This window comes from Grammomys surdaster, unplaced genomic scaffold (assembly GCF_004785775.1).
Source record: "Grammomys surdaster isolate TR1022 unplaced genomic scaffold, NIH_TR_1.0 125888, whole genome shotgun sequence".
Classification (NCBI taxonomy): domain Eukaryota; kingdom Metazoa; phylum Chordata; class Mammalia; order Rodentia; family Muridae; genus Grammomys; species Grammomys surdaster.
Window position 1 is genome coordinate 3,551,119 of NW_021620713.1, and position 19,571 is coordinate 3,570,689.

Genomic DNA, 19,571 nt, shown 5'->3' on the forward strand with positions numbered 1-19,571 from the left:
GTGACCAAGTCTATGTTCATGTTATCTGAAGGCTAGCAGCAGCTGCCTTAAGTGAAGATCACATCAGTCATGCAGGGCAGTCATTCACACACATCCTTATGGTACACACTGCTTTCAGAAACAGAGTTTGACCAGAATGGGCAAACAAACTGCAAAACACCAAAAAACTTAACTTATATGTACAACTTTAAGACCTTAGAACACGGTTTTAAGAAACAGATTTTTGAGGAGGACATGGATGCATATGTTTATAATCCTGCTCAGGCAGGAGCTAATACGTATTAAAAGTTTGTCTGGACAACATAGTAAGATTTTGAAATATAAAAGTAATAAAACATTCAACAACAAAAGTAATTTTAAAGCAAAATCTCACGCTGAGAACACTTCAAAATTGAAATGTTTTTAAAAATGATCCTTGAATATTTAGGCAGTCTTTTGGTATCTGTTAATGTATCATAAATAATTAATTTGTTTTATAACTTTTTAATTTTCAAGATTATAATTAAATTACATACTCTCTTCTCTTTCATTCTATTTCTTCAAAGTTTCCCTATATTTTTATGTAAGTGATCAAAGCATTTTTCTATTATATGAACATAAAATAGTATAAGCTGTTAAAAGATTCATTTATTTTTGTTATAATTGTTTGTTTTTCTTTTGACCTGATTCAATCTAGAAATCAATATTTATACCACACTAATTGATTATCTTATAAACGGTTACATAACAGACCAGTTTTAAGGATATTTTCCTAATATTTACATTTCTAATTTCAAAATTTAACTCTCATGGTAACATCTAAGGCATCTCCAAAACACTAAATGAAATATTATAGATTTTTTGTAAAATGTTAATTTAAAATAATTTATTGTTCTGAGAAATATGTAAACAGATATATATGTATATATATGTGAGTATTTTTTATGCATATGTATATATACATACATATATACACATACATATATATGTATGTGTGTTAGATATCATTCCAGAGAAATGATACCCAAGACTGTTATTTACATATACACATAGACACACACATGAACAGACAAGTGCTAAAATACATGTACACAAATTTTAAAAAATATATGCTTCTTTGATGGAAACTAAGCATTCACAAAAACATCATCACTTTGTTCAATGTACTAATAGCATGACTGAATGGTGTTTGTGAGATTTTCATTTTTCTATTTTTCTTGTCCATTTCTGCAATGTTATTATACCAACATACTGAAAATATATCTCAATCAATTGGGTAATATTGATAAATGACCGTTGGGAAATAGATATTAAATATAGTACTAGAACATATAAAGCCATATCAGCTAGGTATAACCTGCATTAAGTACAATTTACAATATTTGACATTTTATCAACAAATAAGAGAGAAATCTTATAATCTATAAATCCTGTTACATGACAGAAGACAATCAATTTATAACCAATAAGTCTATTGGAAAGTACTAAATTTTCTCACAAAAGTAAAGAAAAATTCACAGCTTGTATTGAAGTGCAAGGCAAATAGACTTTTTTTTTTACTTCAAATAAATTCTATTCTTTGTTTTGTTTTGTATAGTGCTATTAGGAATGAGCTACAGTATCACAAGGTTCTTCCAATTTCAAATTTTAAATACAATAACATCTTCTTTTTGCTCACTAAAGTAGTGTGGGCACTACTTTTGGTGCCTTAAGAAAGACTTCTGAACATTACTTATGATGTGCTGTGTCATGTTTGAAATGTAGATAGTACAGGAATGAGAGAGTATTAAGGCATACAAGAGGATATAAATCCATTTTACACATACAAGTTCAAAGTAGACCTTTTCTCTTTTCCTTTCTTTTCTTTTCCTTTCTTTTCCTTTTCCTTTCCTTTCCTTTCGTTTCCTTTCCCTTCCCTTCCCTTCCCTTCCCTTTCCTTCCCTTCCCTTCCCTTCCCTTCCCTTCCTTCCTTTCCCCCTTCCTTTCTTTCATTTCCTTTTCTTTCCTTCCTTTCCTTTTCTTTTCATTTCTTCTCTCTTCTTTTCTTGTCTTTTTTATCTTTCTTCCTTCTTTCCTTCCCTCCTTGCTTCCTTTCTTCTTTCTTTCTTTATTAATTTGCTCTTAACCCAGACCCTCACACATATGGTATGTTATCAAGATGCAGATAAAAGTCTGCAATTGCATATAGATTAATTGTTTACTAGGACAACTTATATTATTTGTCAATAACATGAAAATAGGCCAGAAGAATGAGGTAGTCAAAAGTATTTTGAAGTTGAGCAGCTAGGCCTATGTCTCTATCCCTCCATCCATTTAAAGATTCTTTTCACTACTTACATTATTCCATGGTGGAATTATCTAAACATGGTATCTACTTAGGTAGAAGTGGAAAGATGATGGATACCCACTATGATACATGCTGTTTCTGTTGACATTTTCTTTTCTTCTATTTATTTCTGTTTTTCTGAGGGTTACAACAGGCTTTAGTAAGAATATTCTTAATTTTATCCATTATACTTTTACACATGTTGTCGAAATATATTTTTTTAAATCAAATCATAATTTTTACTTATTCATACAAAAAGTCAGGATGTGGGGAAGGGGATGACACTGGAGCATGGGTGTTCAGGGGGAGTACAGATATTTTTCACAACAGGGTATTGGCTGGGTGAAGGTTCAGGGGTCAGGTCACTGTGACTCTGCCTATGATTCACTTGTCCTTATCTAAGTTGGTATTATCCGCCAAGGCGGCTACCTATTTTCAAGGTCTATGAATACTCAAGCTGGTAAATTTCCACAAAAGCTGCCTATTTACAATAGCTTATAGCCATCTGTTTCAATCTTTTTCCACTGAGACCCAAGACTTGGTGTTAGTGTACCTATTGCTGATTTTAGCCCCATGGCTGATTTTAGACCTTCAGTGTATAAGCAGGGCTGCTCCTGACATCTCCCTTCTCTAAGTATAGAAGGGCTGTGGCGATTCTAATCTTGCTAAGGCAGGGATAGAGGCCTGACCTCCAGTATTTGAAGGGGACTTTATAATGGCCCCGGTCCCCCTGTCGTTGTCCAGTGAGGCATGAGGGCCATACCCATCCCAATTTCTTTTTCCTGGAGAGGGGATACTTTAGACATCAACCCCTATGCAATCAGGCTTGTCCCTCAGGGAACCCAAAGAGATACTTTTAACTTTTATTTATATTCCCTTGCAGTGCTTAGCCTCACAGCCTAAGCAAGAATTCAGATCGCCAGTCAGAGGAGGTTCTGGGTGGCCCCTCTTTGCTTGGTCTGAGGAACCAGTTATACCACTCCTGGGCATATACTCAAAGGGTGTTTCAACATACAATAGGGACACATGCTCCACTATGTTCATACAGCCTTATTTATAATAGCCAGAAGTTGGAAAGAACCCAGATGTCCTTCAACAGAAGAATGGATGCAGAAAATGTGGTACATTTTCACAATGGAGTACTACTCAGCTATTAAAAACAATGAGTTCATGAAATTCTTAGGCAAATGGATGGAGCTTGAAAATATCATGCTGAGTGAGGTGACCCAAACTCAAAAGAACACACATGGTATGCACACACTGATAAGTGGATATTAGCCCAAAAGGTCACAATACCTAAGACACGACACGTAGACCACATGAAACTCAAGAAGAAGAAGAAGGAAGACCAAAGTGTGGGTGTTTTGGTTCTTTTTAGAAGGAGTATCAAAAGATTCAACCAGAGCTCCCAAGGTCTAAACCTCCAGCCTGAGAGCACAAAGGGAGGGACTCATGTCTCTGCCTGTATAGGTAATTGAGGGTGGCCTGGTCAGACATCAGTGGCAGTGGAAGGCCATGGTCCCTGAAAGCTTGGATTCCCTAGTATTAGGGAATTCGAGAGCAGAGAGATGGGACTGGGAAGATATTCAGAGCACACCCTCATTAAAAATAGGAGGAGGGGGTATGGGATAAGGGGTTTTGGGTGAGAATGGGAGAGGAGATACCATTGAAGGGTAAATACGTAAAATATCCAATAAAAAAAAACCAGATAATAGGTCTGGAAAAAAAACAAAAAAAAAAAGATAGATTCCTTATTTCAAATTATTTTCAAAAGTTTCTAGGAGATGATAATTGGCTAAGATCTTATTTTAAGCTCTCCACAAAAGAATTTAAGTCTGTGTTTAATATTCTCAAGAGAAATGTAAATCTTAATTTCCTTCAACAATTAATTGACAAAAGAGGAGTAATTTCACAAAAGGTAGAAGAAGCTATTATTAATCAATATATTATGTAGTCTGATTAGTTGTTGGCTGTTCTATAACAGTCCTTTGATAAAAGAGATTATTAATATAGATTTATATTTCTTTAAATAGGGTCTTCATGAGTCTCTGAATGTGGAAGGAGTGGCTGCTGGCACTTCTGCCCTGATTTTACAAGATGGCTTTAAAAACAAAAGAGGGGGAATGGCACCTCCCAGAAGAAGTCTGCAGAAATACTCTCCATCATGCCTTGTTCACTTTTAACTCTCTAAACCTGGAAGCTCATGGAAAATCTGCTGCTGACTGCCTCTGGCATCAACGAGACCTATAAAAACTATGCCACAGCTATGTGGAAGGACCCTCTTACCCTTAAAGAGAATGACCTGGACCCAGTTCTCTTATGGGGTAGAGGATTGATATGCCTGTTTGATACCACAGAAGGCAGAGCTAAATGGCTACCAAAAAGATTAATGAAATAAATAGATACTCCCACAAAGCCAGGCCCAACCATAAACAAGATGAATAACAATTGACATCCAGGGAAGAGAAATCTCCCTGAGAATTCCCTTCTTTTTCCTTTCCAGGTAAAAATGAATCACCTGTGATGTCTGCTGTTAGAAGTTCTAATCCAGATGCTGGCCTCTGAACATATACTACTCAGACCTTCGATGGGCCATTGACAAGAACATCAAACAGCTAGAGACTGACATCACTAATCTGAAGAAATCCCTCGTTTCACTGTCTGAAGAGACCTCCAAAAATTGCAAAGGACTTTATTGTACTTAATTTACTTTTTTACAATAGAAAAGACTGTGTACAGCCCTTGGCTGTGTACAGCCCTTAAAAGAAGAATGTTGCCTTTACATAGACAAGACAGGGATAGTTAAAAAGAGCATGAAAAAGAGAAGAGGAAGAAAAAAAAGAGGTCGCTGAGAAAAGACAGGGAGAGAAAGAGAAAGATGAGAGCTGGTACAACAATTGTTTTTCAACCTCTCCATGGTTGTCAACTCTACTTCTTCCCATCTTGGACCATTAATTGGGTTATTTTTGCTTATTTCTTTTGGTCCTTGGGCCTTAAAAAGGCTGACCAACTTTGTGAAACAACAGAAAAATAATGTGGTAGCAAAACCTATTCAGATACGGTATCATAAGTTAGCTATGGAGGACCACAAGACTCAAGATGAGGTTGTTACTCTATCCAGGGTGTTCCCAAAGCCCATCTCCACCCAACCTAAAAGAGGGGACTTCTGCCCCTGTTGACATTTTCTGTGGTGGAGAGGAGAGGTTTACAACCGCAGTGCAATAAGCTTCGGTTGTCATCTCTTAGATAAGACAATGTGTAGTTTTCATACCTGTGTTATACTGGCAGTAAGTGTAGATTCGAAAGAGTAGCATGATTAAGGTTAAATAGCTTAACATACTAGTGTTGTCATGTCTAAAACTGAACTAAAGGAAATAAAAGTAACAATAAGAAAACTATCTTAATTCCCACTAAATAAATCTAAGTAATCATTTGCATACTTGATTGTGTACTTGCTCTGGGCACACATTTATTCACAGTCCACCTGAAACTTGGAAGAGAATTGTCGAGCTATGACATACTTATAAAGTGCCACCTCCATACATAATAGTGAAGATGAAAATGAATTAAGCCAAGCTAATAATATTTTAAAGTAATATCAGCAATTACTTAAACATAACATATTCTTGTCTCAGAAAGAGTCTTGATCATCTAGTTGTCTGGAAATAAATAAACTCTTGAATTATTTAAGAGATACTTTCCAAAAAGTGTGCCAAGATATGGCTTCATGCCTAAATGACATTTGAAATTTCCAATTTAGCAAGCTGCAATCAGTCTTCTGTTATAAGAAAAAAAATATTTGCTTGTTTTTTGTTTATCATACTTGAATTTCATATAAGTCACAATATGAGTTGCTTTTTGGTTTTGTATTTGTTTCTCTATTTTAAAAAATTAAGATCTTAAAAATGTCAATCTCTCTGTGTAGTTTTAATACACCATTGTGATCTTTTAAAATGGGAATTTATTATCTTATTGGTTTTCTGAACACCAAACATAGGGCATGTGAAATTTCAAGTTAATGTTACTCTTTTAGGTTATTCCATTTAGAATCTTGTTATATTTCTTGTTCCTGTCAAACAGCTTGTATCTGAAGTTAAATGGAAGTCACATATGCAGCCTGTGTGATCCTGAGTACCCTTTCAAAGTTCCATGGGGCTCTGCCAAGAGAAATTTGTCCATCAGCCTATGGTTCATTAGAGACCTTAAATCAGTTGAATGGGAGGTGTTTTGCAGGAAACTATTCAAACCTAAGTTTTGCTAGCATCCTGATGAATAGAACAGCCTAGGAAAAGGAACTTTCATCTAAGGCTCCGAGGCAGTTAGGCTGGTGATAGCTAAGGCCTATAAAGCTAATTGGGCAGACAAGAAGAAGGGCAGCTCTCTGGTCTGGACATAGAAAGGAGACATTCCTTTAGGTTATCGCATACAGAAAATAGAAAAAGTGATCTATAAGTGAAATTTACTAAAGAAATACACTTTAGGAGCAATTTTCACAACGAAAAGTATCACAATAAACTTTGTAACTGTAATATTTGCTTCTAGTTAAAATGAACCTAGTTTTTTGTATCTAATGATTGCATTCCTCCAATTTTATTAGTATTAACAGATACTATCACACACACACACACACACACACACACACACACACACACCTTTTTTTTTTCCGGGCACACATGCTATGAACCTCTTAGCACTGGATTTTCTCTACAGTTAGTTCTGTGGAGTGATAGTCATCTGAGACAAGTGTATTGACAAAAGTCAGGTAACTAGCCATGTTACAGTCACAAACCTTTAACAAGAGCTTTGAAAGAAATGAATCTTACAAAATACAAGCATACCAAAAATAGTTTCATATAACTTTCCAAATAAGATTGAAAAGATATGAAAATGGTCTGCAAAGTTGCTCAATTCCCAGAGATTCTGATACTCAGTAAGTTAAAAAGCATTCTGAGTGATGAACACAAATGATAAGCTATCATTTTGAATGTGTCTTCACATGTTAAGTTGTTAAGTAAATCAAAATTTGAGTAGAAGAACTAGATATGTAAAAACTAAATGAGACTTGCTCTCTTCACACCAGAGAATCTCACCAATTGGAAAGACTATATTTTCATAAATCAGTAGAATTATTGTTAACTTGGAAAGTGAAGATGCCCTCTAGGTCTCTCTTACACAGAGAAGTGACACATGCTAGACACAGGAATCCCTAGCCAGATGAGAATTAGGACAAAGCATTATGTGCAGGAGAGGATGAGATAGCAGGTACAGAACATCTTCCTGTTCATAAAGTAGACTTCACATGGGAGGGGCTACACAGATAACATCAATGCTTGATCTGCTTATGATAGTTCATAGATAGAAGGAATACAGACGTCAGCATATCACATGTATAAGAAGACAATACAGCATTACTCTAAGAATATTGCAAACAAGTTTTCTTAGTCTTTACATACAGACTTGTATATTAAAGTTGCAATTAAACTTAGTGTTTAATTTATAGACTTGTAACTCTTAAGTTATAAGAGCTATAACTCTTTCTGAAACTGGTTAGTGGGAAGTATGTGAAAATATGTTTCCAGAAAGCACTACTGTAGTTGATATTCCAGCAGATAGCTGATTAGGCTAGCTGCTCCAAAGTGTTTCAGGTTGCTCTTCACTTCACTTACTTGTAGACAGTCACAGAGGTCCTAGGCCTCTTGGGTACAGGTTAAGCTCATTAGAAATTAGAGCTTCTTATGTGCGTTTAGTTGACTTACTATAATATCTCAAAGCATTCAACGAAACTCTTGATTCACACTTGCCACTATAAAAAGTATCCCTTTGTTCCACAGGAAAAGCGTAGGAAGAGTTGGTCTGAGTGGTCTGACTTTTAATGGTGCCTTGGTAACTGCAGAGTTCTACTCTCATCCTGAAACTTCCTAGCAGCTGCCAGTCAGCACTTATCTTTTTTTTTTTTTTATTGGATGATTTATTTACATTTCCTATGTTGTCCCCTTACCCCATCCCCCACCACCCCCTCAGAACCCCCAATCCCCTTGCCCCTCCTCCTTCTTCTCTGTGGATATAACCTCTATCTACACCCCCCCACTCCCACCTCCCCCCCCTCAAAATTCCCACCCCCTGGGGCATCCAGCCTTCATGAGGTCAAGGTTCTCTTCTTCCACCTATGCCCAGCAGGGCCCTCCACTTTTACATATTCAGTCAGCACTTATCTTAACATGCAAGTGTATTACTAATGATATTCCATGGGCTTTGGAATCTTTACTATGAAAAATGAAGGGACAGATCCAACAGAACTAAGAATAGTATGGAATAATATGGTAGACTGCCTGTCTAGAACACACAAATTTCCAGTTTTAATTTATATAAGTGTGTGTGTGTGTGTGTGTGTGTGTGTGTGAACAACATAGTTTTCTTTCCCTTTTCCTGAGTAGGTAATTAATTAGGTAATTAATAATCTAAAGGAAAGATGGTAAATGTTAAATTCCAAAAGAAAGGTACAATGTACAGTTAAATTAGAATAAACATTAATTATCTTACAATCTTATAAGATTTATATGTTATAATATTACAATGCTAAATATTTGTATTCAGGTTTTTTAGTTCAACTTTCACCATATCTGCATCTAATTTTATCTATTTGCCATTGATCCCAGGACTCTATATTACTTATTGCACGTCATGAAGGCTTGGGTGATTTTTTTTTTCATTTACCTGCTTAGGCGTCTTTCATTTTGCATAAATAAATAAAGTGTCTTATTGCCAGATAAAAGGTTAATGTAAAGTTGAGAGTGTTCTTTACTCTAAACAGTCTTTGTGAAGACAAAAGCATTTGAGTTGCATAGCTGAATTTAGAGTTATTGTTGGGAGTCATTGTTCACCTTGCCATCGTTGGCATCAAAACGCGTAAATCTCAGAATTTCTCTGAGAATTCACACATCTAAGGGGGAGAAAAGCAAACTACACCGAGTAGTTCTTCCACTGTGAAAAATAGCAAAATTCCACACCTACAACAAATTGCAAATTTTCACATATTTGCTTGAGGCAAACATTTGCAATTTTCACAGCAAATAAGGCTTTTGGCTTCAATACACACTTTTTAATCTTCTTTACCCCCACCTAGGGAAAAAAATCACTCTATTTTCAGACAACCAGGAAAAAAACACAGAAAAGAATTTACCTGTAATATCATGCTTATTATATATGTTTTAATTTTAGTAATAACTGTTTGAAGGAAAGATATATTCAAAATGAATGTACTCAATTAACAAGGAGACATAATGATCATGTAACAAGTTTTATTGGGACCTGAGATACTACCTCCATTTTGATCAGCAGGATTTTTCTTAAAATGTTCCCTATGCTGTGGAAAAATAGATTTTGTTATTGTTGTTTTGTTTTTTTGTTGTTTTATTTGGTTGGTTTTCAGTTTTTTCCCCAGTAGCCAAATAATAGAGATCAGGATTTCTCTCTCTCTCTCTCTCTCTCTCTCTCTCTCTCTCTCTCTGTGTGTGTGTGTGTGTGTATGTGTGTGTATAACACTTTTAAATTAATACTCTCATAGAACTCTTCCATTGTCAGAACTGATGGAGTTATGCAATCAGCCAGAAGTACAGACAGCTCCTTTTTCCTTCTCATAATTTTGCCAATACTAGTTTACACTGAAAACTCATAAAATAGAGACAGTGCAAAGTTCTGTCTCTGTTATTCACCAAGTTACCTATTTTTTAAAGATATTTTGTGGAATGAGAATGAAAGCATAGCACATTTTCAATAAGAATAAGTTATACATAGACCACCTATGGGTGTGTTTTCTAAGGTAATACCATTTATAGCAATTTTTACATGAACTCAATTAAATAGTAACAATAAATGCTTTGAGAGCTGAGAACTTTCTTTATGATACAGCAAGTCAAATCATTTAACCAGTTATTGGCTCAGATTTCCACAACCATGCATTCTGTTTTATTCCAATATTTGCTTAGCTATCTTATTATATTGAGCAGTATAAGTTCTCTGTCTTTGTTTCTACATCTCTCTTGCACTTCCCTGATCAAACTCTCTCCCTTTCCTTTCCCCTTCCTCGATCCCTCAGTCCCTCTCTCCTTCCTTACTCCCTCCTTCCACCTTCTCTCCTTTATCTATCCCTCTCCCTTTCTCTTTGTCCCCACCACCTCTGTATTTCTCTCCCTTTCTTGCTTTCTCTCTCTTTTTTCTCTTGGTCTCTGTATCTCTCTGTCTCTCTGTCTCTCTGTCTCTGTCTCTGTCTCTGTCTCTCTCTCTCTCTTCTTCTGCGTGTGTGTGTGTGTCTGTGTGTGTGTGTGTGTGTGTGTGTGTGTGTGTGTAGTAGGAAACACTAAATTGCATACCCACCTGCTTTCCTTTAGGTTCCTGGTTTCTGAAAAATGCCATCTGAGAGCACAGACCAAATAACATCCTGTTTTGCTGTAAAGTATAGCTTCTCTGTGAAGGAAAAAAAGCCAAGGTTTTAAGCCCAGGTTTAAACAATGATTGCAAGATGGTGCAACCACTCTGGAAATCATTCTGGAGGTTCCTCCGAAAATTGGACATAGCATTACCTGAGGACCCAGCTATACCACTCCTGGACATATACTCAGAAGATGCTCCAACATATAACAAGGACACATGCTCCACTATGTTCATAGCAGCTTTATTTATAATAGCCAGAACCTGGAGAGAACTCAGATGTCCTTCAAAAGAGGAATGGATACAAAATAATGTGGTACATTTACACAATGGAGTATTACTCAGCTATTAAAAACAATGAATTCGAGAAATTCTTAGGTAAATGGATGGAACTAGAAAATATCACCCTGAGTGAGGTAACCCAATCACAAAAGAACACACATGGTATTCACTCACTGATAATTGGATATTAGCCCAGAAGCTTGAAATACCCAAGATTCAACTTACAGACCACATGAAGCTCATGAAAAAAGAAGACCAAGTGTGGGTGCTTTGGTCCTTCTTAGAAGGAGTAACAGAATACTCAATGGAGCAATTATGGAGACAAAGTGTGGGACAGAAACTGAAGGAGGGGCTGTCTAGAGACCATTCCACCTGTGTATCCATCCCATTTGCAGTCACCAAAGGTAGACACTAATGTGGATGTCAGGAAGTGCATTCTGACAGGAGCCTGATATAGCTATCTCCTTAGAGGTCTGCATGAGTCTGACATATTCAGAGATGGATGCTCACAGCTAATCATTGAACTTACCAAGGAGTTCCCAATGGAGGAGTTAAAGACTGAAGGAGCTGAAAGGGTTTGCGGCCCCATGAGGAGAGCAACAATACCAACCAATCAGAGCTCCCAGAGTCTAAACCACCAGCCTGGGAGCACATAGGGAGCGACCCATGGTTCCAGCTGTATATGTAGGGGAGGATGGCCTTGTTGGGCATAGACGGGAGAGGAGATCCTTGGTCCCATGAAGGCTGAACGCCAAATGTGAGGAAAATCGAGGGTGAGGAGGTGGGAGCGGGGTAGGTGGGGGAACATCCTCATAGAAGCAGGAGGAGGGGGGATGGGATAGGGGATTCCTGGGTGGCAGGGGGGAGAAATGGAGTAAGGGGATAACATCTGAAATGCAAATAAAGTATCCAAGAAAAAAAGAAAAAAAGAAAAAAATCAATGAATAATCTGATCAGTTTCTCTCATGCAATATTTGCCTTCCATGTCTTTCTTCGACTTCTTTGCTACATCACTTGAGCATTTTGCCAAGTTAAGATCTCAACTGGCTCCTGTTATGCTATATCGGCTTATTGCCTCATCTACTCTCTTTTGAGATAAGCCAGAACTCAGCTCACATAGCATGTCTTTTCAAAATCCTGCAACCTTCCTATTGATATTTCATTTTCCTTTCTGTATCTCTACATCTATGACATCAGCTTACCCATAAATTTATAAATGAGTGTTGTCACATGTGCATTCAGTATTTGTTTAACATTGAGGCCAACACTGAGGTTTTTAGAGTAACTTTGCAGTGTTTGTGTTTACAGTGAGAGATTCTGTTTTGGTCCAATTATCCAGTGAACCTGAAGAGCAAAAACTGGCTCATTTTCACTCACCGCTGATTTAAAATGGCAAGCAAGTATAATATTTTTGAATAAGTTACACTGATTCCCTGTATGGAAAAGAACAGTATCTGGTGTGCTAAAATTTCATTTGTAGAAGACGTCAGAGCAAAAAGTTCCCAAAAGGCAGGAATTACTCACATAAATGTGGTTTTTATTTAAATTAATTTTATTTGTAGCTGGTACATAAGACATAAAGTTATGCATATTTACAGACTGCTATGTGATGGTTCCATGCATTTATACATTGTACAATGTTTAAACCAGGTTTAAGCCCTCTGTCATCTCACATTATTGAAGTTTCAAGGTGAAAGCAATCAAAATCTCTTCCCCTAGCATTTTTAAATCTATAGTAAAGTATTATCATATACTATATTATAGATAGAACATATAGTTGCCCTGCTGTGAACGACTGCACCAGCACCTCTCATTCTTCTCTAACTGTAACTTACAGACTCTTTACAAACCATTTCCAGGACTTTTCACCATACCCCTTCCCAGAGTTTTCTATATTCTCCTCCAATATTCCTGTGTTTGATTTTCTTGATGATAGCCATGTCCCTCTGGGAGAAGTGATATCTCACTGTGTTTTTCATTTGCATTTTCCTTATGATTATTCATGGTGAATATTTTTTCATACACCTGTTTGCTTTTTTGCATGTTATCATTTGAGTAAATGTATCTTCAAAAGGTGTAATTTTCTGCCACACCAGTGAAAGTGCAGTAAATTTAGAGGAAAACCCCCACTGGTATGTTTGTGGAACTTCCTCTTTCTGTGAAAAGCAGTTTCTATGGCAGCTTCCTACTAAAATGTACTCAGATCTGAACAGTCAGGTTTTCTCCAAATAACTGTGAGCTTTTCTCAAGCAATATTATTATACTGTATATTTTAAATGCTTGATAAAAATGTCAAATTTTTCCTATGACCTTTATTTTCTATAATTTTTTAACCTTTATTGCATTATACCCACATCTTTCACATGATTGCATAACCAGTGAATAGAAAACAGAAAAAAATTATTTCTCATTACAGAATGATTACAGGGCTATGTTTAATTGAAAGGATAGACTCCTGTAATGTCTTTAATTGTATAGGCCTGTGTCACCTTTATGTATGTCTACTGAAGTGTCTGTAAACCTTTACACTCTTCCTTAGAGGCAGACATTGTGTGACAGGTATTTCTGTCCTTGCTTACACCCTTTCTCCCCAGGTCTCACTTCTTTGAGGCAAATTTATGTTCATCAAACAACTATGCATCTCTTAACTGAGAGCCTGTTCTATAATGACAATGTCAGTAGTTGCCTCACTTACTGAGCCAATTGCTTCAATGGAGTGTCTTCTTATTTGTTCTACATGGGAACCCAAATAGAAAGAGGATTTCAACTTTATAGATGTTTCAAGTAATGAAACTACTTATTTTATAGGTTCAGTAAATTATGTCTTATATTTAAAAGCTAGAAAATGTTGGAATTAAGATCGGAATGTATTGGATGCCATTACAGATTGTTGTGGGCTACCATGTAGTTGCTGGGATTGAATTCAAGACCTGTGGAAGATCAGTCAGTGCTCTTAACCACTACGCTCAGGGTGGAGAACACACATTTCAGCATTGTCCATCTGCCTGTACTTTCTCTACTTTCTCAGGTACAGTTTTATCTATTTTATTTACTTGAGACTTTCTAGAATATAGACCTTGCTACAGTTCTAGTTAGCACACATTGTTGAAAATGTACCTGGTTATTGCTCCACAGAGGACAAAGGGTAAAATGAACTTTATAAACTTTGATTAGACTAATCTATGACTCACATTTCAGAACTCATAGGCTGACATGTATGACACATTTTACCATCCTTCATTGTCTAGATTCTTACTGTATGTTATGCGGAGAAACCCCTGTTTACATATCTTCATCTCAAACCTGAAGCGTTATCAATCAACTTAACACACTTGTCATGTTTAGGAATGTTCCTCATCACAAAATTTAAGAAAAATGTCACCCTTCCTAACATAATATGTCTAACATCTATCCATAATATTGCTTTGGTATATATTATATCAAATTTTCCTTTTATGCATTATCATTCCACTAGAATTTACACCCTACTGGGAAAACATTGCTACTTTGTCACCTGCAATGACTTTGATTGTCACATGATATAAATCCTCTGTTTCTTCTTGAGATGAACTAAAATTTTAGGTAGAGGAAAATATAGAGCTGTATCCTAGGATGTTTAGATACCAGCATCTCCCTCATTTGTATTATATACTGTGTCATAGCAAATCTAAGATGAGAGATGATTAAATTTCTAACAGTTCTGAAAACAACTGGCAGTTACACAGGAGCCAACACTCCACTCCCTTCAGTTTGCCTCTTTCACACAATATTTTATTTGATGGTGGCAATGTTAATGGGATGAAGGCCTTGTGTTCCCTAACTCAGAGAAAAGGAAATTTCAACGTGAATAACTTGAATGACCTCTGTAAGATCATTGTGCATGCTGGCAGCCAGAAAATTGTTACAAATTACAAGATACAAAAAGTCTTTAAAAAGTTATGATTACTCAATTTATTAAAAGTAAAAATAAAAAGTTAATTTATTGAGCCATTTAAAGCTTCATCAATTATCCACTATAATTGAAATATCTGAGATGGGAACAAAATACCTTTCATCTCTGAGTTAGAGAAAAAACTAGACTTTCTACTTAATGTAGATATCAGATTTATTTTTTAATCAGGAAATGAGTAACAAAAGGATATGTATGATCTATTCAGTAGCTTTATCCCTATTATTTAACTTATGGGGAATGTGTTAGGATTTAGCACCTGAGAGCCTTTAGGTCTCATCTGCATGATTGTCACACTGACCGTTCTATCTGTATATCTCCAAATCTTCAATGCTTTCATTTTATGTACTCCACGTTGTCTTTACATACACTTTATTTTCATTTAAAATTTACATTATCTATATTACAATATACATATAAAGCTTTTATACCAAATAAATCCTGCTAAAAACAGCTATTGGGTGCTTCTCATGTGACTCTAGTCTAATCAACAAATTGTGCTTTATGGCCTGTAAGCATGGTTGGAGTAATCTTCATCTTAGTATGTTTATGTTTAAATAGTCAAACATTTAGAAAGAGTTATTAGTCTAGTCACACATAGGAAGGGTATGAAATTGAGATAAAATTTTTGGAAATTATTTTTGTGAGCAGAATAAGGGAAGAAAGTGAAATTGACACTGATCTTATATAAAAGTTGATGTTAGAATAGGCTGTTTGGTTACATGACATAAATAAATATATTCTAATGGTGTAAAGCCCCAAGCAAATTATTATTAAGAAAATAGATTAAATAAATAAAATGTTGACCAAATATACAAGTATAATACAATCAAAAGAAATAAGATGCTATTGAATCATAAAATAATTTAAAAGAACAACACAGAATAAACAACTTTGAGTGAAAGGCTAATTTAGATGGACTAGCTGCTTTGAATCAGTTTTGAACAGTAGAGTACCCTCCCATAGAGACAGTGTGGGTGTGGCTGCTGTGTCTCATGTGCATCAGTTGGTCGCACAGAGGACAGATATGCTTAGTGTTCTGACCTTTGAACGTCTGAATGATTAGTAGCCTAACATTCTCTGAAAAAAGCAAGCTTGAGACCACAACCAGTTGGGCAATAAGTAGGCATCTATGGTCTCCTAGGACAAGTAGCAACCTAGAGTCAAGAAGAACCCCACCTGGGACTAAGGGTCTCAGCTGAAGTTAACCTGAAACAGACAACCCTGGCAGACAGCCACTTGGACAGGAATGGCAAGTAGAGAGTTCAAGGTGACCATCAGACGGACACCATAAGGCCCAGAAAGGAAGGTAGGCTGAAATGACCATCAGTCCAGTGCTCTATTGGCCTTGGGGACACACCATGCTGGAGATGAATATTACACCATAGTACATGAGGGGACTCTAGACATTCAGAGGTCCCAAGTGCCTCTAACAGCAGCAAGGAAGTAGTGAAGAAATGGAAGAGAAAAAGGAACAGAAGGCTATGGGCACAATGAAGAGAGGCAGAACTGGAAACTCGAAGATAGTGAGGAACAGCCTGATGTGAGTAGTTGGTGATTCCACCTGAGACCACGGTAGGGTTCTGGCTTGTGATGCCACCATGGGTCAAGTCTGTGTCTATGGCCCTGCAGCAGCCAGGTTCTGTAGCTACCTAAGATCAGGTATTCTCCCTGTCTGAAGATTGTAGAGAACTGGCCCAATCCCTCACCTAGGCATCATGGGAGAGCTGGTCCAGGAAGCATAAGAGTCCAAAACCTGAACATTAGCCCTAGCCAGCTGAAATACTTGGGAGAGCAGGCCCTGCCCATTGCAGGGGCTACAGGTGAGCCACCTAAGGATAGGATCTTGAGAGAGCTGGCCCCACCACTCCTCTCTAGTAAAGTGGTGTAAAGGAGGGAGAGATACCACCTCCCTGCTTGTCACTCAACACCTGTATGCAAGAGGATTGGCCCTGGGATCATGACAGCAGGAGAGCTGGCCCTGTCCCTCCAGCTATAGCACTCAGGAAACCATGCTCTACATCTTGCCTAAACAGCACAGTAGAGTCCCTGGGTACAAAAGTTGTGAACTGTTTCTGAGGGCATGAACCCTGGAGAGCAAGCCCTGTCTCTCATCTGCTGAAAAATGTGATGTCCTCCTCTTCTACTTGTTCCCTCGCCATCTATAGCAGGCGGGAGAGCTTGCCTCGGGCTCATAAGACTGGGAGAATTGGTCATTTCCCTTAGCAAGAGCGACACTTGGAAGAGCAGGCCCTTGACTTCACCTTGGTAGTAGGGTAGAGCTGGCCCTGGTTGCAGAGGTTGTTGGTGAGCCACCCTACCTTATACCAGAACAATGATACACACTGTGACACAGTAGAGCTTTCACAATGCAGTTTTTTTTTCCTGTTGGTGAGGAGGTTGCAAGGTTGGAGGGCACTTACAAGGGAGGGTGAGATGAGTGGGATAGTGGTGCATGATGCAAAATTCACAAAGAACCAATAAGAAGTTTTTAAAAAGTAGAATAATTGAAGTTTGCTTATTCCAGTTTACACTAAAGAGTAAATTTGTAGTTTAAAAAAGGCCTAATTTTTGTTCTTGCAGCTTTTCTAGACAGGAATAATTCTGGGTAAGGAATTTTGACTTAGGGTTAGTAACCCTGTCCCTCAACTTGATACATGTCTATCTACTGGAGGTTTACTCTTCAAGTTCCCTTTCCTCTTGTTGGGCATTTTGACTAAGGTCACCCCCAAGGAATCCTGAGAACATCTCACCTCTCATGTCTCTGGTATTTTCTAGAGTGTCCCCTTACCTCTCATCTTCCCAGGCTGCTTATTTCCATTTATTCTCTTGGCCCTCTGGGCTTCTCTCCTGTCCTCACTACCATATCTGATCCTGTTCCTCTTTTCCTCTCCTCCTCCCTCTCCCACCCATCTCCTCCCTCTGCCTTCTGTGATTATTCCTTCATCATTCTAAGTGATATTAAAGCCTCCTCACTTGGGCATTTCTGCTTGTTCCACTTCTTATAGTCTGTAGGTATTCTGTACTTTATGACTAATATCCACTTATCAGTGAGTACATGCCATGCATGGCCTTTCGGGTCTGAATTACCTCACTCAGGGTGATCTTTTTCTAGTTCCATCCATTCACCTGCAAAATTCATGACGTCCTCGCTTTTAATAGCTGAATAGTATTCCATTGTGTAAATGAACCACATTTTCTGTATCTATTCTTCAGTTGAGAGACATCTGGGTTATCTCAAGCTTCTGGCTATTATAAATGAGGCTGCTATGAACATGATAGAGGATGTGTCCTTGTGGTATGGTGGGAATCTTTTGGATATATACCCAACACTGGTATAGCTGGATCTTCAGGTAGAACTATTTCCTTTTTTCCTGAGGAATTGTAGGAACAAAAGTGTAGAAGAGACTGAAGGAAAGTCTGTTCAATGATCGGCTCAGCTTGAGATTCATCTCATGTGGTGACACCAAACCTGACACGACTATGATGTGCTTACAGATGGGAGCCTGGCATGGCTGTCCCCTGAGAGGCCCTACCAGCAGCTAAGAAAGAAGAAGATGCTTATACCCAAGCATTAGACTGAAGTTCAGGACCCCTATGGTTGAAATAGGAGTAAGATTGAAGAAGCTGAATGGGAGAGTGACCTCATAGGAAAACCAACAGTCTCAACTAAACCAAACCTCAGAGAACTCCCAGAGACTGAGCCACCAACTAGGAACACACACAGGCTGGTCAAAGGCCCTGGCATATATGTAGCAGAGGTCTGCCTGGTCTGACCTCAGTGGGAGAAGGTGCACTTAATCCTTAAGAGACTTGAGGCCCCAGGAAAAAGGGGAGATCTGTTGGATGGGAGCACCCTCTCAGAGGCAAGGAAGAGGAGGAAAGGGATGAGGAACTGTGGTGGGGGTGCTGGTGGACTGAAGGGGGTATAACAACTGGAATGTAAGTAAATAAAGTAATTTTTTTAAAAAGGCCTAAATAACTGATGAAGAAATATCATTGTATTAAGAATAAAACCCCATTACACAGGAAATGTAATATTTTAATTTATTTGCATTTTTTGTAATAATAATATTTTCCTACATGGTCAAGAGTGGGATGGTGTGCCGAGAAGAAACCGGGAGGAAGGAGTGAGTCATACATCTAAAATCTTCTAGGATTCTTGCACACAGACACAGAGATAAGAGCAGGAATAAACGTGGGGTAACAGAGAGGTTATTAGTTGGTTTTAGTATAAGAATTCAAAGATGATTTATGGTTCCATAGAAATAAAATACTGCTGAATTGCATTCTGCCATAGATCAGTGTCTTCCTTAGCCATCATCACAGGAGCTTCCTATTTCAAAAGACAGAAGCCAAGACAGAGATCCAGATACGGACAATGTGGTGAGAATAAGAGAGTTTAGACCATGCAGTCTTAAATTATCAAGCACCTTGTCCCAGGGTCCAGGAAGGGATGCAGAAGATGGGGAGGAAGATTGTAAGACCCAGAGGTGATTGATGACACCAAGGAAAGTGTCTTACAGATATAATAGGACTGTCACATATATGAATTCAAAAACTGAGGCAGCATAGACAAGGACTGTACAGGCTCAAGTATACAAGGTC

At 37.6% G+C, this 19,571-nt stretch overlaps 1 pseudogene; it reads left to right on the top strand.

Annotated features, from left to right (window-relative positions):
* The first annotated feature begins 15,918 nt into the window (after positions 1–15,918).
* On the top strand, positions 15,919–16,041 carry LOC114608275 (annotated as a pseudogene).
* The last annotated feature ends 3,530 nt before the right edge of the window (positions 16,042–19,571 follow it).